The sequence below is a fragment of the Apteryx mantelli genome, chromosome 2 (assembly GCF_036417845.1).
Source record: "Apteryx mantelli isolate bAptMan1 chromosome 2, bAptMan1.hap1, whole genome shotgun sequence".
NCBI classification, from domain to species: Eukaryota; Metazoa; Chordata; class Aves; order Apterygiformes; family Apterygidae; genus Apteryx; species Apteryx mantelli.
Window position 1 is genome coordinate 137,404,089 of NC_089979.1, and position 24,984 is coordinate 137,429,072.

Genomic DNA, 24,984 nt, shown 5'->3' on the forward strand with positions numbered 1-24,984 from the left:
ATCACAAGGTAAAGTAAAAATAAGATATTTTATATATTGGAGCAGCACTTCCATATTAATATGAGGGCCAATGGAAAACTTGGCTCAGTCCTTTGTCATTTTTGCCCCACCTATGGAAAACAGTAGAAAAATGTGGAAACATTGAGTAAGTATGAACTGCTGAGTGTCCTTGTGTTTATGGTTTGGCAAAGAAAAGTGATACAAAATGAATCCTCTTCCCCCAGCCCCTTGCTATATTTTTAATGCTTCCTCCTTTAGTCCTTATTTTCTTCCCATTTTTCTGTCTGTCTCTCTCCTTCTCTTGTGTTTATTTATCTCTGCAAAACATCCTTTCCTGCTTGCTTTAGTTTTTTTGTGTGGAGGCACAAAAGGGCACATTGCCTACCCACAAAGAATTTATATTTTTATAGTTATTGCACCATCCCAACCATACTAATCTAAAGGTGACCACTTTCTTTATCATTCCTATCGGTCAATATTCTGCCTTTCTAGTATTCCAAATACACAATATATTGCTTGTACATTGTTAATGTTACATTTATTTATTTCATATGTCTGCCTGGTTTCCTCTAATAATTCATTTTCTATTTCCATTCCAGTAAAATAGCACTGTCTTTTCCCCAGGTTTCTACTCCCTTTCCTGTTTCTTCTGTATTAATTCCTTCTAGTTACTTTTTGTCCCTTCAAGCACTTTGCTTTAGCTGTCACTGTCTGTCTCTGCCTCAGGATGTACTATTGCATTTTTTATGCGCTATTTTCTAACCTGCTGATTTTAGTGCAACAGAGACAGGCAGCCAAGCAGCAGTTATGTTCGATTAAAAAAGGATTAAAAGAAAAAAGAAAATCATGGAACATTTCAAACCCCTTGGAATTTGTGATGTGACTGCCACTTAGTTTTTTCCATAAACCCTGAATGCAAGTACTTTATCAGCATATAAATTACAATAAAGAAATGTTTGCCAGGAAAGAAAAATATTGTATGAAAACAGTGAAAACTACAATTTTTAGATCCAAGAATAGCCTATTAACTTACTGCATGTGATCATGTCTTTTGCTGGTGTCTGTCTGAGTTGAGGTCATGAGCCTGTTATTTGGAGATAATGGCATTACTCCTTTCCTCAAGTAGTAGCTTTTGTGATTTCAGTTCTAACAGCCCTTTACCTCCTCCCCACTCATGACTCATGATGGATTCGTTACCTTTAATCATTTTGAAAGAACAGATTTTATTTTTGCTCTTCTTTTACTCACAGGGCAAGCAAATGCTTTGAGGGAGGGTAAGGTGTTATGCACTGCAACACTGTAGGTATTTACCAACGTGCTGATTTCCGGAAAACCTCAAGTCCTCGTGCAGTTCCCTATCCATCACCACAAACTGGATTTCACAGTGATGTCTAACAAAAGAAATATCAGATGATCAGGAATCGGTGGGAGAAATGTAAATGACATTTCTGAAGTTCTGACAGCAAAGTTAGCCATTGGAGGTCAGATTGCATTTTCTTTTTTTCTTTTTTAAAATTTATTATGACCTATTTTCCCTGAAGTTGTAAGACAGGAGTAATATGCTCATCCCTTCATGGCCAATAAGACAGGTACTTGTCTTGACAGGTACTTGACAGGTCTTGCTGGGAAGATGTATCAGTCTTTTCTATCCTTCGTGCCCTTGAGCATTCATATGGCAGAAACCAGACTATTGACCATAAGGTATATACTGATAATAAGACTGTATTCTGTGCATAAATGTTCTTATGAATGAAGAACAACGAACAACAGTTTGTGCTCCAGAAGCAGAATTATTGCTCAATAATCATTTTTTGAAGTTTTCTCCTTGCAAGAAAGCCCTGTGGCAGCATTCAATTTTAGTTAGCAGAGTCCTGGGTGTTGCAGGACCATGGAAACTTGCTGTGCACTACTAATGGCTTCCTCTTTGCAGCTCTTCATAGCAGCTTATAATATTTTCCCTGAGAAATCACAAGCTGTTAAGTTACATGAAAAAACTCATCTCTGAGCGTGGGTGGGAGGCATTTGAGCATTGAGCAAGATGGGTGTTGTATCCTATCAAGCAGCTGAAGCAAGCGGAGGTGCTCAAGCTCCACTCCCCCAGAGTTTCCAGGTGGGGAAGTGGAGTTGAGCTTCGGCAACCTTGTTGCAGGGTGAGGGAGAAGCACAGATTGCCGCAGGCCCTGGCAGGGCAGGGAGGAAGGCATGTCATAGGAAGGCAGCAGGAGGTTAGCAGTTTCAAGCCTATCGAGCACAGAAGTGAATAGCACAAACTCCCTCTTACTGTCCCTCAAAAATGGAAGTTAAAAAGAACAGGTAATACAGAAAAGAAGTGCCCCAAGCAAGGCCAAGCATTGCATATCCCATGGCTCTTTTTTCATCAGCATCAGGTTATCTGATCTCAGCCTACTTTTCAAATTTGGGTCAGGGGCGTTATGTCTGAACAGATTAACCATGTGGTTTCAACTTGCTTTTTTATTCTTTTTCTTTGGTTTTCTCCTGTTCAGGAAGTTCTCCACGACATTGTGCTTTGCTTAAGTGTAAAGCACATGGGTCTTCTCATGCATACCAGGGATTTTTCTACCTACATTTTCATCAAGAAGACGAAATGTTATGCTGATAGGTTTGAGGGATTTGACATCTACTTGCAATGCATGTCTTTATCTTCCTGTCAGATTCTGTTGCACTTATATGCAAGATAATGAAAATAGGCTAGAAGCAGCACTGGCCATTGCAGCAGGTATAAATGATGACCACTAAAGTGCATTATAAGTACATTTCTCAGTGTAATTCTATCATTTTTCAGGATGGATATACAGGGTTGTATACAACACTTAGGGATCATTGACAGAAGCCACTTCTGACTGGCAGATGCAGAGATACAATATTTTTTTAAATGTATTTCATTTCTTTTGATTTTTCAGAAAGAACAAAGGTTCAAAGAATACCTCCTCTGGATGTTATTTCACAAATAATAAATACAGTCATAGGCAGTGTAACATAGAGTAGCAGCTATGAAGTTAACTTTCATCAGTACACTGAAGTAACTATCAGATCTGGCTTACAGTCTAAATATACTGGAAAACAGCAGTAATAGCCAGTATAACTGTTAACAGGAGTTAGCAAATATTGACTCCTGCATTATTGATATTAATAAAAAGTAATGTAATATTTCAAATTCAATTCCACAGTCCGAGCTCAGTCAAAATTGCCAAAAATGTGCACTGGGATGTTTTTGTTTTTTCTGGAAGATTTTCTGGAACTTATGGAAAATGTAGTTCTGTAGAAGTCTAAATATATTCTGTGGAAAATATCCAACTGTAGGACCCATTTTCCTGTTAAGGAGGTCTCAGAGCAACAGAATTATTAGTGCCTGAGTTCTTGGCTGTGTCTGGTTAAAAGCATGCATTTGGTCCACATCTGAGATGTGGATGAATAGATACACCAGTGTGGAGTTTTATGTCTAAATTCACAGAGAAAGGTTATATAAGATATATTTGTTTATTTTCCAGAAGACATAAATTTCTTGGTCACTATCTAATATTTCTGGGTAACTGCAGTTTATAATCTCTATGTTTTGACTGACTGCATATGCAGCAGACATGAAGGTGATAAAGGTGCAAAATAATAGTACTATGTGACTTTCTTCTTGCTTTCTGTTCCTATTGGTCATAGTTTCTGATTAGGGAGGACTGAGCTAAAAGTATATAGAAATATATTCTCCTTTCATGCTTTCTATGTCTTATTTGCTTGTCTGGAGAAAATATGCTAAATTTTTAACTATGTTTTGGAAGTCTTCTCAACCATTTCCTTTTCACTTTTTCAGAGCTGTGTTGGTTGCTTACTTTGCATTTTATTCTTTTTATCCCTGTAGCACAGATGGAATTAAAGACTAGATAAAATTCTGTACTGTAGATGTTTTAGAAGATCCAATCAATAAAACCCCATTTATCATTTTGCTGTACAGTAGCAATCTGTCTATATTGGAGGCCACTGGTCTGACATTTTCTCACTGGATTCTTTGAAAGGTCACAGCACCTTTCTTACATCTTCTACGGGGAAACTACGCAACTGGACAGTCAGCTAAGCTGATGACCCTAGCATCATCTCCCTAGATACGGATTACCCATGAAAGATTGATTTTAAAAGCCAAGAATATAGCTATTAAAAAACTGCTGTGCAGTTTCAATCTATTATCTGGCTGCCCATTTTACAAAATTGCTGGAGGCAATCACCCAAGTAAACTGCTTAGACACTGTATGTGAGGACCTGAGGTCTACTTTTCTCTCATAAGCTGATTCGAGAGAGTGAGTTTCACAGATAAGGTTCCTGCTGGCACTAACACATCAGAGATGATTAATAAGAGACAAAAGAAAAACTCCTTCTTTGACACGAACCAGCAGGTAAAAAGCAAATGAAAGAGCCCCTTGCTGTGTTCACTAAAATTCTAGATTACATGAGCTCATGTTCTACTGCTTCTAGAGGGAAGAAACCCTCCTACCTGTAGTGTGTGTTCATACTTAGTGGTCTCTGGCATGCTCTGACACTTACACCTCTGGGAGGTTTCTGTCATTCTGACACAAATCTGGTCTTGGAAAAATTTCTTTAGGCAGATAAGAAAGAAGGAGCATCTTGAGCCTATTCTTACAGTGTTTTACTAAGAAGAGCTGGATCCTTCGCTGAAATAAACTGGGTAGCTGTGCTGACCATTGTGTGTGGTTGGTTGTTCTTTTTGGCTCATTGAATTGCCTCACATCCTAAGCTCATTAAACTGTGGTTCAGCCAAATTCACTGTAAAAAAAAAGGTTTAAAATATAAGTGCAATAGCATATTACAAATGCAACATCTTAGGTAAGAAACTTTAGGTAAAAATAATTGCATTAAAAAGTTCTCTAGAACGGGAGCCACAGACTTGTCATTAACAGAACCATATGAGTGGCTGAGTCTTTGAATTACTGTACAGTTTCAGGATTCTAGATAGACTGAAAAGTGTTAAAGGGGTTCCACATGTGTTAAAGGGGTTCTTAGCTGAACAAGTAACTTGCAACAGATCATCTGACAGGACATGGTCCTGGGCGACCTGCTCTAGCTGACCCTGCTTGAGCAGGGGCATCAGACTAGATCTCCAAAGGTCCCTTCCAACCTCAACTATTCTGGGAAAATTTTGCACCAGTGGAAGTGTCTTACTACTTGATCAAAATGACATTTAACATACAGGTTCACAGAGATTCACAGAAAAGGTCACTAGGTTTTCTAAAGCTAAATGGCCTTCCATTCCCAGGTGTATTCCCAAGAATGAAGGACTGCCAATTGTTTTGGATTTTTAAAAGTAGCTTGTTCACCAAGGCAGTAGAGCTGGTGCAGTCCTCTCAACATCATGGCTAGAAGAGCTGGCTCAGCAGCTAGGACGCACTAGCTACTTAGGGTTTTGCTACTGCAGTCCAAACAGGATAAAAAAGAAATTCAGAACAATGAATGACTTTAATATTCACACAAAAAATATGCCTTTCCCCAGAGATTTAGGGGTTAGACAAAAAGGGAAAAGTGTCTGCTTGCTCAGTGCAAAAGCTGAACTCTTTGTCCAGATTGGGCAAAATAGTCCTGAAACCATTTTACTCATAAGCTTTACTTAACTATTTCAAATAACACTGTTATGTCTTTACAGGTCATTCTAAAAGATTTTAAAGCTTCTTAGCAGGCTTACTTCAGACAAAATCCAAAACAACAGAAAAAACAATGCTTGTAAAACACAGCACCCAGTAATGTGCGCAGTGAGCTAAACAAAAGGTGGGCTGTACATGACAATTGAATCAGGAAAGAGCAAAAAGCTAGCAGGACAGTGTTTATTAGCCCAGACACTCAATAGAGTTCAGTCTTAGATTCATATTTGTTCAAACTATTGCATATTTCTGGTCTAATAGGGGTTTAAAGAACGAAAAGACATGCATTGTTTGGCTGGCAGCTCCTCAGTTCAATGTCTAGCTTAATGAATTGTGCTGTCTTGCTGGGATTTGAAGCAGCCCAGTGAGAAAGGCTTTCCTGCTGCCTTGCTTTTTGACTGCATTACACAACGAGCTCTCTTTTATATTTTGATAGTGACATCTATTGGAGCTTTGAAGAATTATCTTTTGAAAGAAAAAAATACCCAGATGTACCTTAGTCAAAGAAAAATTTTCTGACAGCTAATATTTTCAGCTACAATAAAAGCAGATACTTATTGGTCATCAAAATATATACAGGAATGAAAATACCTATGCACAAAAAAGTGGCAATGGTTCAAACTAGATTCAAGGCAAAACTGTGCAATATGAAATGAGACAGCTGTACTACAAATTTATTTGGGGGGGGACTCTTATCATTGATGCAGTAGGGCAGTGTGAGATTAGTATGAAAGTTTAGAGACCGATATCTCCAAAGTTCCTGAATCTCTTGAGGCTAAGAATAAGTCTTAAATAATATAATTTTAGAATAAGAATTATTGTGAGTACGAAACAGGGCTGCTGCTTAAAGTTAAAGGTGTTTTGTCATTGTGTTGCCTGTATTTTTGAAGAACAGACGGATTTCAAACTGAATCATTCATAAATAAGGGAGACAGTTTAGAGCATTATCACAACTTTGATTTAAAGGAAACTAGAAAAAAAACAAAGTATACAAACTAAAGATAGCTTGAAGTTTACATTTTCTGATACCTCCTCCATTAATTTTTCCCTGCCCAATTGCCTCAAGAGCACCACCCACTAACTAGAGTCTGCTGTTTTGCATGAGACTCTAAAAGTCGTCAAGGAACTTAACTTTCTGGTTCAAGAAAAAAAAAAAGGTCTTACTGTAAAGAACAGAAGTGAAAAGGTCATGTACATCATTTTTCCCAAATTTAACAATAGATTAGCTATAAGGAACCAAGGAAAAGAATTGAGGTCTCATGAATGCCAAGCAGGTTCCTCTTTTGCTGCATCACTTTCCTTTCTTGGAATTTTCATTTCTTACTGGATTAGATTATGTAATTTAGGGCTTTCGCTCATATGCAGCACCACCTAGAGGTAGAATTCGAGATCTAACTTTAGTAATCTGAAGTGAAGTATTTGTTTAAACTAATGTATAGGCTCCACCTATAGACAATAGTGAGAGAGAGAGAGGAGTACCCTTGACTAACCTTTGTCAGATGCCTATCTGAAGATGGGTTGTGGTGCTCATCCTAATATCTAATAAAGCTTAGCTGAACTGCGCCTTTGAAATGCCTGTCTTTCTCTCTTTTGATGATGGGTGAGCTTAGAAATTTACCCAGATATGTTAAATTTATTTAGATGAAACCTATCAACCTGCTAAGCTGACAACCTGAAGATGACAGTAATATAAGATTTGATCAAATTTGCTATAGATCTAAGCAAGATCTTGATTTAGTTTAAATACGCTAGGCACATTAGGAATTAGCCAGTCAGCAAAGGCTTGACAAGCATGCCTGGCAAGTATTTGACAACCAAAGCCTGTGCTGTCAAAGGTACACACTTATCAAAACTATTTAGTATGAAGCTAGCTCAGATATTTCTAAGCAACTTATGCTCACTTCTCTGGATTATACTGTGAATATACCTTGTGCTTCTGTTCAGAAGTTACTGCAAGGGACCTGGATTTGTCCAGAGACCCTGTACGTGACAGTAACACAAACAGTCAGTGATACATTTCTGGCTTTATAGTGTGGGGATAAAGGATGGAATATTTTTTACCCAGTACATTTACATTTTTAAAATCTACATGTATTATAACCAAATTTTGGCATTCAGTCACTGATGGCATAGTAGGCAGTACTGAATAATACTACCTTATGAAACCTCCTGGAGAAATTAGGAGATTCCAAACATGCAAGGAGAATGTGTTCTGGTAGGCATGGTTCCCAGTATAGCCCATTTCCTTTCTCTTCCTCATTCTCCTGAGGGCTTCCAGAAGCCCTTAATGCACACCAAAGAAGCAGGCCTTTTCTTTCCTCAACCCATGTCTCCATAAAGACCCTATTCTTATATTAAGAACACCCTCATTTGAAAACAATGTGTTTATTTGATAGAGGTTGTGACTTTGGGGCCTTCTTCCTGGCTTCTTGTTTTCTATAGGGATATGATATAAAGCTCAGTTAAGAATCCCTCAATATTTCAAAAGATGAAAGAATCAAGAGATTTCTAAATTGTCTCAGATTATAGATTTTGAAGTTTGTTTCAGATTGCGGGGGGGTTGCATGTGGCTTGATTTCAGTTAATTCTGATTTTTAAAGGCTAAAGATTTTGGTTATGTTTTACTTCTTCCACATGTTGTTTCAAATATCTTAGGACCTGTTTTTGTTCTTATTCATCCTGGTGTATCTTCACCAGTTTCAATATGGCTTATACCTTATTGACCCTATTGTGACAGCAAAAACAAAAGTCAGCTAGGATCCTACTATGAAATGAAGAGCTGAAGTATGATCTTATGATTGCAAACATGATTGACTTAGATGATCTGGTTGAAAAAGTGCCTGGAATAACTTGACTAATTGTATATTGCATGTTTTGCAAATCTCTACACATGTATCCACACGTATACTGTGTACAGCAATTGATAATGTCTTCAGTTATTGTTCTCATATAAATAATACATCAATATCTCCTGCTGTAGGATGACAAACGTTCAATTTTTACTGGCAGCATTATGTTCTCCATTGTTATTCAGCATTTACAGGGCCTGAGGAAAAAATAAAATGATAATGATATTGTAAAGACACTTTTTAATAATGAAAATATATCCAAATTTATCTCAGCTTTCATTTATTTAGCAGGAATTATATTAAGTTATTTAGTGCTTTAAGAGACTCTGTAAAGTCTAAAATAGGAAAGTATCAGGTAATTTATTTATTGTGACTTTTTTGCACAAATACTGCTACAGAAGAATAATCCTATGATCTGGTACTGTATCTTTTATTATTCCTGTTGACTGGTAAAAGCAGTTTCAGTGATGTAAGTTCATGCGAACAAACGTATAGAATCACTTTCCTCCCTCTAACTGTGCTTTCAAGATCAGTGATTGTTCAAATAAATATGCAGGACAGAATACTAGAAGAAACCAAATGAAGGCTTCTTTCTCTAGGCTTGAACATAGTTATTAATGAAGACATTTATTTATTTGAAACTGGTGAAACTCTCTAAAATCTGTGCTGGGAACCCAGCAAATAAGATCGTAAGAAACAGCGGGGAGACCACAAAGGGATTTCATGGAGCTAACTGGTTCTGCTACAGCCGGACACTTCTACTATGCCTAACCATCCCCAAGCAGATTCTGAAAAGGTTTTTATGCCTCTCCTATCCCATAGTTGGGTGCATTAAAGCCTCCGGACCCTGCGTGCACTAGCTGTGCTAATAAGCTCCATGGAATATTGTGCACTGGAGAGCACAGGGCAGAGGCATCCAGCCTGTGTCTGCCCTGTCTTATTAAATCTATTTCCATGCCAGCTGTGACAGATCACTTCTCCATGCAAAGCCACCTGCCTGGCTGCTCCACTGCTTTCCCCTGTATTGAGGTTGCAGGATAGTGTGTTGGTTTGGGCACAGCAACAGATCCATGTTGATGTGATGTACTAGGTACTGTCAGGGATCTGAGTGCATTAACAGGCCTTAATGGCCCTAACCAGTGTCAGCTGGGGCCTCCCCCACCCCTGCCCATGGGCCCAAGAGCTCTGTCTAAGCTCAGCCTGGGCCTTTCAGCCCCTGCCTGAGCTGTGCTGGGGCTGTGTCTCTGGCTTAGCCATAGCTATGCCCATGCCTGACTGTGGACCCTGTTGAGCAAGACCCTGAACCACAGGCTGACTTCCTGGCCTGGCCTCAGACCTGCCTTGTCACCATGGACTGGCTTGGTGATCACGGGCTGTGTCTGACTCTTGTTACCCTCACCAGGCCTCATCTGGACCCTGGCTCATGGGCTGACTTTGCGGCCTGGTCTTGGACCTGCCTCAACACCACAGACCTGCCTGGTGATCACTGAACCTGATTGTGCCCCTAACTTCCAGTTTGATTTCCCAGCTTAACCTTGGACCTGCTTTATATCCACAATTTCCCTGATCAGGACTCTTGGTTGAACCTTGCTGTGATCTCTGGGTCTGTCTGTTTCACCTTGCTCTGGGACTGTGGGACAGGCGGTGGCTGGCAAGGGCCCTGTGCTGCCAGCTCTGCCATCCCCTTTGGCTCCCCAGCCCTTGCTGCTCCCAGATGATTGTTAGCTCAGGCCTTCTCGAGCCCTGAGCCAAGCACCATGGAGCCTGGTCTGGGGCTGCACAGGACCTTGACCCTGCAAACCCTCCTGAGGTCCTCAGGCTCTTATCTTCTCACAGTGCTGGCCCTTTGCTCAACCCCAGGCTCCTGGGTGAACCCCATGGGCCTGCCCAGCCTCTGTGGCTCGTTGGGGATAGCCTGTGCTCCTCATCCAGCCCTAAATCTCCTATGATCTGGACTCTTGGCTAAACCTCTCCATGATCTCTGGGTCTGCCCTGCTCTGGTGCTGTAGGTCCAATCTATGGCTGATGAGGGCTCTGCCCTGCTGGCAGTGTTATCATGCTCAGTATCCTGTCCCTTAGAGAGCAGCTGGCCCTTGCTGCTCCCTAACAGCACTGAAGTACTACACTTGAAATAATAATTCCTCCAAAGACACCTAAACAGGTTGTAGAGCCAGAGCTGTTGCCTGTACTCCCCAAGTAGCACTCCATCGATATGGCATAGTCATTCCACAGCTCAAAACTGCCATAGTGAAACTATGAGAAAGGACTTGATATTTAACTATTTAATTTTATATCGAGCAAGTAAGGAAACTTGTTAGAGACCTCAGCTATACTCAGAAACAATTTCTGTCTCAAAAACAGTGCAAAGAAGGGTTAAAGTGTCTTTAAATCAAAGATGAAAGAACTATTTGCAGTCTGCATTCTAGGGAGAGAACATAGATACACAGGAAAAATTCTAAGCCTAACTGGATGAACAATCGTGTTAAAAATATACTAGGAGTAAGTGTAAAAGGAATGGAAAAAAGAACTGATCAGCAAAGAAAACTTTGTTTAGGAAGTCAGGCACTAGTAAGGATCAACTGAGAAGTTGCAAAAAATTGAACTCAGTTACAGTTTGCAAAGGGAATGGAAAAATAAATGCAGAAAGTACATCTAGAAATCTAAATGAGCACCTTGTTTCAGTTTTAAATTAAGAAGATAATATAGAACATGAATGCAAAATGAGGATGGTTCATGAGTTTGAATATATAGAAAAGGAAATAACCATTAGAAGCAAAACTAAGTAATTTTAATGCATTCAGTTTTGGGCACCCATTATTCACTGTTCTAAAACCTTGAAGGAACAAGGACGTTGTCATCACTGCAAACAACAGATACTACACTTCTATTAAAGAAAAGGAGAAAACGATTCAGGCAAGCTGACAATCATTAGTCTCACCTAAATAGTATTCAAGATTAAAAAAAAAGAAGAAGAAAAGAAAAGAAAAGAAAAAGAAAAGAAAGGAAAAAGAATTAAAAATATGGAGATAAATAAGAAATGGAATAAAATATATCATGGATTAAACAAAGCTAGGTCATGCCAGACTAAATTGCTCTCATTTCTACATGAGAACTGATTTCTTAGACAAGAAAAATATGGAGCATATCATCTATCAATACTTTGACAAACTATTTTATATGATGCCACATAGGAAACTAATAGCCAAGCTGTGAGAGATGATGATAAATGCAGGAGTTATAAGGCATGTAAGAAAATAGACAAAATAGATGACTAAGTACACCAGGTCTTTTCAGCCTTGAGAAAAGCCTGCTGAAAGCAATATGGTTGTGGTTTATAAGATCACAAGTAGAAAGGTTGGTAGGGAATGATGATTAACCGTTTTTAATATGAGAAGATCTAGGTAACATCAAATGAAGTTATAGGCTGTCAGCTTGAACAGAAAATGGAGTACTATTTCACATGACATAATTAAGCTGTGAAGTTTACTGTTATAGAAAGTTATAAAAACTGTGTATGGAGTACAAAAACAGAGGAATTTAGGTAAGAAAAAATCCATCAAGAACTATTCAACACAAATACACTTTTCCTAAGCATCCACTTTTGGCCACTGTCAGATATGGGGTCTAGGTAGAAGTAAATTTTTTTTCTGATCCAGTACAGCTGCTCAAATTTTCTTAGAAGCTGATAAAAAGAAAACTGGGAGTTAGTAGCAGAACTCTTCAAGACTCAGTCTTCAGGCTAATGTTATTTAACTTTTCTCTGATTACCTCGGCCCAAAATGAGTGCAGAAATGAAAATCAGCTGATAAAGCTGAAAGATGGCAGGGCAGATATCTGGATATAAGATAACCTTTAAGAATGGAATAACAGAAATTTAATGAAATTTAGTAATATGAATGGCAATGTCCTTCACAAAAGAACTAATGACAAAAAAACTGCTGTTAAAACATAGCAATTGAGAGACCAAGAAGAAGGAAGACTGGGGTTTGCTAGTCAGTCGCAGGAGTCTCCAAAGGTCTGTAGTTGAAAGGAAGAAGGTATTAAGTCAAAAATTCATAGTTAAGATAGAGAAGTACTAATGCTGTTTTCCAAGATTGGAGATTCTCCAAGATATGGGATTCTGGCCATAATACTATCTACAATTCCAGTCACCCATATTCAGAAGAAGGCAACAAGGCTATTTGTAGACTGAAAGGATTCACCTTCTAAGGAAATAAAACAAAAGCTGAGACAATGATTACATTTTCATGGCTATCTGTAGATTACATGGTAGCTGCAGGTCATAGGGTCTACTGCCTCTCTTGTTCAGATGGAGGACACAGCAAACACATGCTTTCAGACCTGTGTACTTGGCGCTCTCATAGAAATGAGGGCAGATGGAGGAAGAGAACAAAGCCATGTCTTCTGTCAACCTGTAGCCAGGACATGATTGAGACACACACCAGAACTTAGGAGAATAAAAGTGCAGTTTGGATATAACTTTTAAGTTCTCAGGGAGTAAACATAGTGAAGATGAGGAGCTAGTTAAAACAACTGGTAAAGAAATAAAAAGGATAAAGTAGTCATCAATAAATGTAGACTGATAAGTCAAAGGTAGAGGTTTTGGTGTTGCTTGCTAATATGACTGGTTGCCTGTAATACCAGAGGTATGGAGTGACTCCTGTCCTAAACAGGGTGTTTTTAGCAATATATGCCTTTTTACAGTGTAGAGTGAGTGAGAGAAATGAAGTAGGTACTTACTTTCTCATCATCTCTTGTAATGGAAGTGCTGAGAAATAGTCACAGCTTTTCTGAAAGCTCACTCAGATGGGGTGCAGAAACCTTGGAGGACATATTTCATATTCAAAGCAAACTAAACTGAGAGACAGCAGAGAACTTTTAGTCCAGTTGTGTGTGTGTGTGTGTGAGCACTAATGGATACAATATCACTATAGATAAAAACAGTAATAAATTGTATCTGAGGCATTACTTAGTTTTATGTAGGATATGGTACTGCTGTATTAGACTTTTTAATGTCATCACTTGTATACATTCACATAGGATTTCAGATCTTGACTTTTAACAGCAAATGTAATCAAGGTAAAATCTTTTGCAGATGAAATTTGGTGCTTGCAATAATGAGATACTCATTACTGAAGGATGGTACACTCATATATACTAAGTGCAAGCGATTCTGTTATGCTGATGTCTAATATGCTCTTCCTTCTTAACAGTTTTATTCTCTGGTAAGTTTATATTTAATTGAGGCTTTATCTTGACTATTCAGAACTTGTTATATTATAGCAAATCTTTTCAACTCCCAACAGACTGTGGGCTTTGTTGATGTGATGTAATGCTTCTAGATATAGTATATCTTATATATAGCCTCTGACTTGGTTTATGTTGATACATTTACTGTAATGCATTCCTTTCACAAACGTATCACACTGTGTTTTATAAACTGAAATCAGAAGGCTGGCTTACTAGTATGATTCACTGTTTTCCATTTTTTTCTGCAGTGTAGGCTAGATGAATAATTTAGTTTTCTGCGAATTTTACATAGTACTTCATTATATTCTGCTCCTGTTCTACTTTTCACTTAAATATCTCAGAATAACATCAGCATTCTTGTTGGTGTTTTGCCTAAACAAATACAGTTTCATTAAAGAAGGAATAGCAATTTATTTTAATTCCTATTAATTGAGGTAAAGCTTTGCTAGTGTTCCTTTTTTTTCCCCTCCCTGTTTATATTGTTTTAAGACTTGTTGATTCTATGCAGTTCATTCACTACTTTATACTGTTAAGAAATTGAATAACCTGTCCTCATTCTTGTCACTGCACTTCATTTTATTTACTACTATGATCTCCTTCAAGATGTTGCTTGATGCTGCGTTGATCCATTGGCTTATTGCTATTACAGAATTTCACAGATTTCCTTTGTTGCTAAGCTGCTAGATGAATGAATCATATGACCTTGGCAGTTTCTCCCTGTTAACACTGCTGTTGTTTTTCCTTGAAACTTCTTTCTTTCTCAGAATTGTAACAGAGTCTAAAGCTCTATACCCAGACACTTGCAGTTCATTGGTGTTATTAATAGGCTAGGTGAAGGAACTGGGCTAAATAGAGAACATCTGGGGAGCCTGCTGCCCTCAGCACAAAGGATTGCACTGGTTCAAGGGTAAATTGTGAGGTTTTTACAGTCTTCCTCAGACTTTTCATTGGTATAATGAAAAGGGGTATTCTACTTTGGAGGTAGGTGTTCTGACATGTTATTACAGTAGTATTAATAGAAAACAACTTTGGCTTTTAAAGTCTTTTTTCTATATAAGCAAAATGATTTTGATGCCTTTTATTTTTTGGTATTTCAGAGCTAAGGACCTTTGCCTTTAGCTTTCTTTAAGGTTGTCTTTTTTCCCCTTCTTCTGCATCTTTGTCTTTCTCCTTGCCTTATTCTGAAACCCTCTTTCTTATGTAGGCTTTGGGAGAGGGTTGGAGGCCTGCTTCTGTTTTTTTTTTTTTCCCTTCCTCATAGAAATGGGTTGAGTGTTTGATGAGATGAGATGAATGAGAAATTTAGTTGAGTGTTGTTCGAATGCCTGGTAGTGTAACAGTGTTCTCTTTGTACATTAGAACTTACACTTTCAAAAATTATGTGTGGAATTTTAAAGTAGTCTGTAATTAGATATAAATTTATAGAGAAGGCAGTACAAAAGAGTTGCAGATCTTGATGGTGACCAGAGTGATTCTCTTGACTCTTGTTAATGACTTACTGGTCCAGAGGGGTTTAGCACTCTTCTCTGGACTGTGCTGGCACAAAGCTAGTTTTACTACATTACATTATTGTGTGTTATTTTTGTCTGTGCTAATCCATTATCCCTTCAGGATAGGGACCACGTCTTATTGCCATTCATGTTCATAATCTTAAAGGTTAATACAAGTATAACTACACCTCTTTTTGCATATTAATTAACTTGGTATAATTTAAGTTGTAAGTGTTTCAGCACATGTCTTGGGCATTATTTTTACTGAAATGTGTTGCTCTTCATTACTTTAATACTCATTTAATTTCCTACTTCACCTCTGAGCCCATTTTGTTAATGTCAGGATTATTCTTACATCCCTCTGAGTCTTAAGTACTCCCCTTATTTTAGTATCATCTGCAAATTTAATGATCTGACTTATTACAGCTTTATCTATACCATTGAATAAAATATGAATATCTGCTGGTGTTAATCTACAGCCCTGTGGGATTTCACTTCTCGGAAGCTGCCTTTCCGCTTTCCTTCCAATTTCCTATTTTTCTGGGTGCTCATTGGAGCCTCGGTACTGCTGATCATTCCCTGAAGGCAAGTGGCTAGATCAGATGTAGAGTCTATTGAAGTTTTTATGGTGCCACAGGGAAAGCAGGTGTTTGAACATACTAAACTAAAGGTTGAGGATTGGGAAGACTCAGATTTCAGAAAATTGGCCTTCAGATTTGAACACTGGATCACAAGTGCTTGATATTAGACAAAAGTTTAAAGCCCCCTTTTAAAAGAGACTTACCCCACAAGGGTTTCTTAATGGTAACCACAATCCATTGTTTTGAATTTTTTCTGAGCCTTTTTAAAAATCCAGCTATGTCAAGTCTGTTGGTTTCGCTAGGTCAATGCAATAACGTTTTTCATTTTTTCTAAAGTAACCAGATTTTCTCTAACATGATTTACTCTTTCCAGATCCACAATGACTCATAATTATTTAATTGTGCTTATATAATTATATCCTTTAAAATGATCTATAAATCACAGAATCACAGAATCGCTGAGGTTGGAAGGGACCTCTGGAGATCATCTAGTCCAACCCCCCTGCTCAAGCAGGGTCACCTAGAGCACATTGCACAGGATTGCATCCAGGCGTGTTTTGAATATCTCCAGAGAAGGAGACTCCACCACCTCTCTGGGCAACCTGTTCCAGTGCTCTGTCACCTTCACAGTGAAAAAGTTTTTCCTCATGTTCAGATGGAAGCATCTGTGTTTCAGTTTGTGCCCATTGCCTCGTGTCCTGTCGCTGGGCACCACTGAAAAGAGTCTGGTCCCATCCTCTTGACACCCTCCCTTCAGATACTTGTACACGTTGATAAGATCTCCTCTCAGCCTTCTCTTCTCCAAGCTAAACAGGCCCAGCTCTCTCAGCCTTTCCTCATAAGAGAGATGCTCCAGTCCCCTAATCATCTTTGTAGCCCTTCGCTGGACTTGCTCCAGTAGTGCCACATCCCTCTTGTACTGGGGAGCCCAGAACTGGACGCAGTACTCCAGATGTGGCCTCACCAGGGCTGAGTAGAGGGGGAGAATCACCTCCCTCAACCTGCTGGCAACACTCTTCCTGATGCGCCCCAGGATACCATTGGCCTTCTTGGCCACAAGGGCACATTGCTGCCTCATGCTTAACTTGGTGTCCACCAGCACTCCCAGGTCCTTCTCCGCAGAGCTGCTTTCCAGCAGGTCAGCCCCCAACCTGTACTGGTGCATGGGGTTATTCCTCCCCAGGTGCAGGACCCTGCACTTGCCTTTGTTGAACTTCAGGAGGTTCCTCTCTGCCCACCTCTCCAGCCTGTCCAGGTCTCTCTGAATGGCAGCACAGCCCTCTGGGGTATCAGCCACTCCTCCCAGTTTTGTATCGTCAGCAAACTTGCTGAGGGTGCACTCTGTGCCTTCATCCAGGTCATTGATGAAGAAGTTGAACAAGACTGGACCCAGTACTGACCCCTGGGGGACACCGCTAGCTACAGGCCTCCAACTAGACTCTGCACCGCTGATCACAACTCTGAGCTCTGCCATTCAGCCAGTTCTCAATCCACCTCCCTGTCCACTCATCTAACCCACACTTCCTGAGCTTGTCTATGAGGATGCTATGGGAGACAGTGTCAAAAGCCTTGCTGAAGTCAAGGTAGACAACATCCACTGCTCTCCCCTCATCTACCCAGCCAGTCATTCCATCATAGAAGGCTATCAGATTGGTTAGGCATGATTTCCCCTTGGTGAAGCCATGCTGACTACTCCTGATCACCTTCTTTTCCTCCACATGCTTGGAGATAAATCTAACATCTTTTTCTTAAACTCAGACTTGGCAAGGCATAAAACATTCTTGATTTTCCTTACATATAAAAAGATGCCAAAGGCATGTATCATTTCACAGGATTAGACAAGGATGTTAGACTAACAGGTCTGGAAGAGTTTTGAAATTTGGTATTGGAGGGGTTTTCCATTATTTGTATCTGGAGTAGTGAAGAGAATGAAACCCATGGGCTTACTGCAGAAAAGCTCATCTGATAGTGAGCTTGATCTAAGAGTACGGGAACAAACTGAGAGAAGGAACGTTATAAAGCAGTTGTGTGTGAAAATTAGACTAGTGATAGTGGGCAAATAAAAGAAGGATGTTTGGCCTTGGAACTAAGGCTGAGGAGCATGGACTAGCTTAGAGGAGCCTTCAGCTCGGTGGGCAGGAGAGGGAAGAAGCTAGGTGAGTCTGTGTGCTTATGTAAGTAACTGTATCATGTTTATATAGAAGGAAGCTGAAAGTTTAAATGCTTTTTGTGTGTAACTTACTGTATAAACTAAATTCTTCCTGTTTTGTTTCCTGTATGCTCCTTCTGCATTCGAGTTATGTATCTGAAGATAACTCAGTTATCTTCTGTTACAAACAATAAAAATCTAGAAATCTGCAGCTCTCAACTAAGAGTTGAAGGAAGGAAAAAGATTAGACAACTGAGAGGAGACCTGACAGAGGTACACTAGTAGCACGGAGACTGAGAGTAGAAAATTGCTGCCATCTTTTTCCAGTGCAGAAAACCCAGAAGGCATTAAATAGTCAGAGCCAGGTTCAAAACAAACCAAAGGAGATGATTCTTCATGAAATATGTAGCTGATCTGTGGAACTTGTCACAAGAAGTGTGCTAAAAGCTCTCATTAGTGAAGGGGGATGCTGGACAAGTTCATGGAGAAAACATCCATTGTTAGTGACTAAAAGCAAAGAAACCACATTTTGCTCGGGAGGGGCTTAAGATGAAATACTGGAGGGGCTGGAGACTAGGTGAAAATTAAGAATTATTTATGCTTGCTCTGTTCTAATATTCCTCCTTAGACATTGGCGCTTTTTTGCCCCTCAGCTAGGTGGACTTTGTCTTCAGCCAGCGTCATTCCTTTTATATTCTAGTCAGCTGAAAAAAAGCCCCAGAATAACTACCTTCTTGTCTGTGGGGATAAGACAGAGCTGGTGAGTTGGTGGACTGATCTATTGCCCTCTCTTCACTGGCCTGACCTGCAAGGTGCACTATTAAGTCCCAGCAACCAAATCTTCATAGTGGTGGTGTTGGAAACTGACAGTATTCGGTACTTGCTAGCTGTGTAGACTGCTACCCTGTGCTGCAGAGAGGTTCACAGGCGGAAACCTTCTAAAGGGAGAGGAAGGGAATGGGGCTGCATACATATGAATCAGTCACAGCTGCTGTCCTTGTCTTCCCTATGGGCCTTTCAAAAGTGCAGCTTGACAGAGAAGGCATACCATGCAGAGGAAATATGAGTTACTGATGTTGAGGGTGGTGTCAAGAGAGGCATGCAGGTGCTTCCCAGCCTTATTAGTGAGTCAATAGCTGCAATATTTGTTTTGCAGGTATCTATGGAATCCCTCTCTGTCTTTCTATTATTTTTCCGTCGTGCAGAACGGTGGCAAGGGCAGGAAAGTGGGCATTAGATCCCTGTTTTTATATCTTGCACCTTGCAGCCTAACAACTTAAAGTTCTAACTGTATTTGTGTATTGTGTATTTTGTGTCTGTGGGTGAACTCTAAAGAAAAGGTGGGAGAGAGAGCAATTTTAAAAGGCTGGAAAACTACTGTTCAATAGCCTTAGTCATCTCCAGGACCTTTTGCCAGCTGATGTACCCTATTGACAGCACAGAGTAGGCATTTATAGAGCTGTTGCTTCCAGAGTCTTTCATACACAGGCTGTCCATATTCTGCAGGAACACAGTGCTTGCTGAAGGAGGCTGAGCAATCTTTATGGAGGCAGCAGTGTGACCTCATATCCCACTGCTAACAGAGGCATAACAGCAATGGAAGATTAATTTTCTGTTTCTTTCCCCAGAGTGTGAAAGTGTATTTCTTATTTCAGCCTCCAATCAAAGAATGAGACAAAAAATTTCGGTGCTGCTTTCACTGTTCCCCATTTATTAATTTGAGAAGCAGTTCTTCTATTAAGTCAGATGATATGCAGTTACATTTGATCTCATTTTTATAAACTTACCAACATTTTTAAGCCACAATGGTGAACAGAAAGTATGAGAATCCTAAAGAAGAGGAGAAAAATAGGTTTTAAGGTTTCATTTCTTCGGCTACATGTTCACATTTGGTATTAATACCTCTTGGATAGAGAATGCGCTATATTGTGTTCATAATTCCTTTTTCCAGTCTTGGAATAGACCATCAAGATAAAAACATGAGATGTGAACAAAAGGATTGTGTGACACACTCCTTGCATGTAAATTAATCTGGACTTAGTTGACAGCCTGGTGGAAGGGTTGTAGCCAATGAAAACAGCAAGCACAACAGCATATCAAAATGCAGTGCCTTGAAACCATATCAGTGCAGTTCAAGAGTGCTGGGCTCATAATAGAAGAAAGTAGGATCTGATCTCTGAGAAATACAGCAGTGAGATAGGTCAATGAGCCATCTACTCTAGTACTCTGAGATCAGTCCATATTTGATACTGTATAAGTTGATAGCTTAAAAACTAATTTGAGAAACGATAATGCAAGAATCCTGATTTGACTCACTTGATTCACCTCAGCGAATGGTCAATTGGTTGTGAGGTGGAAAAGTGAGAGGAGCAGAAATTTCTAGACAGTTTTTTAATAAAAGAAAATGTCTGTAAAGATGACATTGTTTATTCTTTTCACAGGAGGTCCGTATATTTTTTACAATGTTTGTAGACCTTTGAGGTAGGCACTGGCTTGTCAGTCACAACATTGTAGGAGCAGCCATACTCCTAAGCCGTCAGCCATTCATGACTATTCCAGCAACTACTGGAAGACTTTTCCAGGCCTCTTCAAGCAGCAAGAATACAAAATGTTCAGTCAGAAAGTGGATTTATTGTGGGTTTCTGGTAGGCTTTAGTCTTGGGAACTTTAGGGCAGAAATTGCTGGAAATTCTTTGTTACTAAAATCTGACTTCAGTATTCTCAGTGAAACAAGTTGCAAGAGATTGAGAGACTATCTTTCTCTTTTGATTGACTGTAACTGTCCTTTGCAGCATGGTTCTGAGTTGCCAAATGGACAATGATTAGTATCAGCTACCTAGTATCAATTTTCTGGGAGCGAAGATGAACTGAATGTTTGTCCTCCTCAGGCGCTTAGCTGAAGGAATAGGTAGACCATCTGGTAGACATTCTTGAAGGTAGCATTACAAACATTTTTCCTATATCAAAAGAGAATAACCTGGCAGTTCCTCCTCTGCTTTCTATTGTAAAATTGCAAAACACAAACAAGGAAGTCAGTTTTTTGCAAATATATTAATTCTAACTTGTTTTCCTCACGAACTTCATGCAATCTTTGTCTTTTTTATTATTTAAAAATCTTTAAACTTTTGGTACTTTATGTAAATGTATAAGAGGTAAATGGTTATGCCTAGCCATACTTAATAGCTGAAGGTGGCAACCATTTGAACTCCCTGTTTTCATGATCAGAAGTTTCTCAAGGAAAAATATTCTGATATGAAACTACATTGGAAGTAGCTATTGTTCTGTAAAGAGTGGTCATTATAGGATTATCTTTAGTTCCCGCTCCTCATTTCCTGTTTACTTAATGGAAATTGCATCCCTCAGACACATATATCTCTGAAGCAATTAGGGTGATGCAAAGTGCTCCTCAGGAAGATGAGGTCACTTTCATTTTGCTGGTATGAGCAGGTTATTTACAAATATTCCTTTCCAAATGGCTCTAATTTTAGTGAGCAATTGTCAATCAAGTGCGTACAGCTTGAAGTTACAACTGTACGATGATTCTTATGACCCGCTCCTCTGTAGCTAGCACCAAACATTGATATTTTGGTAGAAAATGCATTCCAGCACAGCAGAAATTGCCCCAAAGGAGAACTTTTCTCTCTCTCTCTCTCCCTCTCTCTCTCTCTCTCTCTCTCTTTTTTTAAGTATGCCAGTCTGTGCAGTCATTGGACTTCTTTGAAGAATATTTGAGGTTCACATGCTGCAGATAATACTAGTGTCTTTTATTCTATTTGCCTTTTCTTGTGTGATCTTTGTGAACTACATATTATTTTCTTTAAGCAGAAAAGGTTTATCAGGTAAAGGTGGATTAAAACAATGCAGTTTGAGAAATAGTTGACCTAACTCTGTAGCTGTGCAACTGAAATAATGGGTTAAGAGTGCAACTGATAAGAAGCTAGATAATAGGCCAGCAAGCAGGATGTCTGTAGTCTATTAAGGATTAAATGAGGTCTATATAAAGCACCAGTGTAATTGTAAAATCAAGAAGTGTAGACTGGAAAACATCCAGATATAACATTTGAAGATATGGGCCATAAATAGAACATGTGGTTCTGATAAAGACTGAGCTTCACTGTGTATTTAGGATACAGGTAAAGAAGCTAAACCAATTAAACAAATCTTAATAGTTTCATGATAAAAGATGATAACCAATAAAATATATCAGTCAATATGTAAGGAACTGATTCCCTGCAAATGAAATGCAGCTGTGTGTTTGATACTTTATATTCAGGCTGCTGGACAGGTAGATCCTTGTGCAGTTTGGACCCAGTGCACAGGACTGTTTACTACTTGTCATATTGTCTGAAGAAGAAACCCATCTGAACGTTAAGGATAACTGAACAAGTATGGCCTCTGGTTGGTGCAGAACCTGTTTCTCCACCAATTATAACACTGGAATGGCTGGGTAGTGGTCAGGACTTTGGCATGCTGGCTGCAGGCAGTGAAGAGGCAGACCTACATGGTAAGAAGTAACCAAGGTGGAGCATCCTTCCTGGGAACCTCTGTGTGATCCAATTCCAAGCCACCGTGGCTTCATCAACAACTCTAACAGGTGAACAACTGCATGTATAGATATCAAGCTCTGCTACAGGAAAGATTCAGAAGCTACCAGACAAAATGTCGTGTGTTCTCCAGGAATTAATGTCTGTTGGAGCTCTGGTGTCTCTGGTCAAAGAATTCTCTTGCAGTAAAATATTGCTGTGAGAGAGGTATGTCTCCAGGCACAACAGTTCCTCAGACACAGACAGTATCTTTTAATGTCTTAGGTCTATCATCTCAGTCATACAATTCCCAAAGGGCAGTTAGAAGGCAATGATATGTCAGAATTCCAGAGAACATAGGTTAAAAAACAAAAAACAAAAAAACCTCTTATGCCAGTTTCAAAAGTGTGAAGTTGACTGAGATGTTTTTTAGGCGATCGGAAAAGAAGTACCAGCAAAGTCTTACAACATCATGACATCTGCTCTTATCAAAAAAAGAGGTGTCAGCTCTTCAAACAAGTTATGATCATCTATTTATCTCTCTTTCTGTCTGAAGCAGAGGCAGGAGTATATTCTGTATTGTACAAACAGTACATACAAAGAAAATAAAAATAATGGAAAAGTATAGAACTAGGTGAGTATTGTCTACTCTCAAGGACTTAAATGAAGGATTAGCATGTCCTTTTAGCTAACCTTTGCCTGTTCTGAAAGATCTGTTCTTCAACAAAAATTCATACTTCCAGAAAGAGAGGTAGTCAATCTAGCAAAGAATCTATGAAAGTTATCATTTAAAGTAATTTTTGTAACATGTCCTTTTTTAGCCTTGGGAAAGTACTTTGGTAATGATGTCTTTGGAGTTAGTCCATATATACCTTATGCTCTTATGCTATGCTAAGGGTTCTACCAAAGCAGAGGTAAGACACTTTCAGAGGACGAAGGGTTTAGAGAAGTCTTAATTAAAGCCTCAGTTCTGACTCTAAAGTATGAGGACTAGCTATGTCCGGTTCTGTAGAAACAGTAAATGAAGGCAGGATTATTGTTCCATCTGGGTATACGATTTCTTAGGGCAGCTTTGCTCTTCATCTTGTCTCTAAAGAGAAGAGAGCCCTCTTGCATGCTAACTGCCTTTACAAGGTATCAAAAAGATTAAAATTCAGAAACATTCCTTGAATTACTGTTTTTAAGACCTGTAGTCTGTATTGTAACTGCTTTGGCAAAGAGCATTTTTGAAGGTCAAGATCTAATCAGGAAGCAGCAGCACTGCAGTCCTCATGGGACAAAACATAGCAAATTTTTTCCAAAAATAAACTCAATTACAAGAAATCACTTTCTTGTTTTGGGGATTTTTTTAGCACATCTATTAAATAAAAATCTGGCATGTTCTTGATCTCCCAAAAGCTCTGAAAATTATAATGGAATATATAATCTCTCTAACAGGTTATTTAAATCTCTTTGCTCTTGTGAGGTCTGTGAACTACTGTTTTCACATTACTCTTAAAATGTGGATATACAACTTAAATCAAAAGTCAAGTACTGTCTGATCCAAAAATCCCACTTAGGCACCAGGAAGAGTTGCAGGCATAAGACATAAATCCCAGGCAGAGATTCCTTGGTTAATCCTTCAGATACAGAAAGTTCTCAGGCACTATTTATTCTGAAAATTCCCTGGGTGTTCAATTTTAGTTGCTTATGCATTTTTAGAAATGCTTGTTTAGGGAGACAGACAGATACAACCTGTTCTGATCCAGATTTAGGCAGATGGAGATAGTTCAGGTGTCTAAATCCTTTGGAAAACTTAGACATTTTTAAGACTTCAGTCCTTTATTAGGAAGAAGATGGTGGTATTTTGCCTCTTAATCTAATCCCTTTGTTCTAAAGGGATCACAAAGAGACTAGGTTAGAGACTATTGGTAGTTAAAAATAGTCATTTTTCCTCCAGCTAATGTTTGAGATCAGTAATTCCAGCTGTTTTTCTCTCACCCTAGATCAAATGAGATGTTGCTATCTTGTTTGGGATTCTGGAGGAGCAGTTATATTGCATTTGAATTGTGCGACAGGTAGATGAGCCCCAAAGTATCAGAAATCTTGATAAACCCTTGTCTAGTGTTTCTAGGCATAGAAGAGACTGACTCTAAGGCTTGACTAGGTAGTTCTCTGATGTAGCTCTCTGATGTATCAAGGCAAATGACTAATCTACTAAGAAATGAGATATTCTGACAGAAGAACTCTCACTTTATATTCACCTTTTCTCCTGAAAATGAGTGGCTGCATGAGTGTGGATGAAGTCTATCAAGGTAGGCATATATGAGACCAACAATATAAGACTTTGGGAGTCAAAAGAAGAACAGGCAAGAGAAAAAGAGGCTGATGTTAATATAATAGGTTTCAACTAATAGGGCATGAAAGAAATACTTAGGATTCTAGAGCCCTGACTCCCAAGCCTATTTTTTTCCTGCTTACCCCACCACTGAAGTCCCTATTGTCT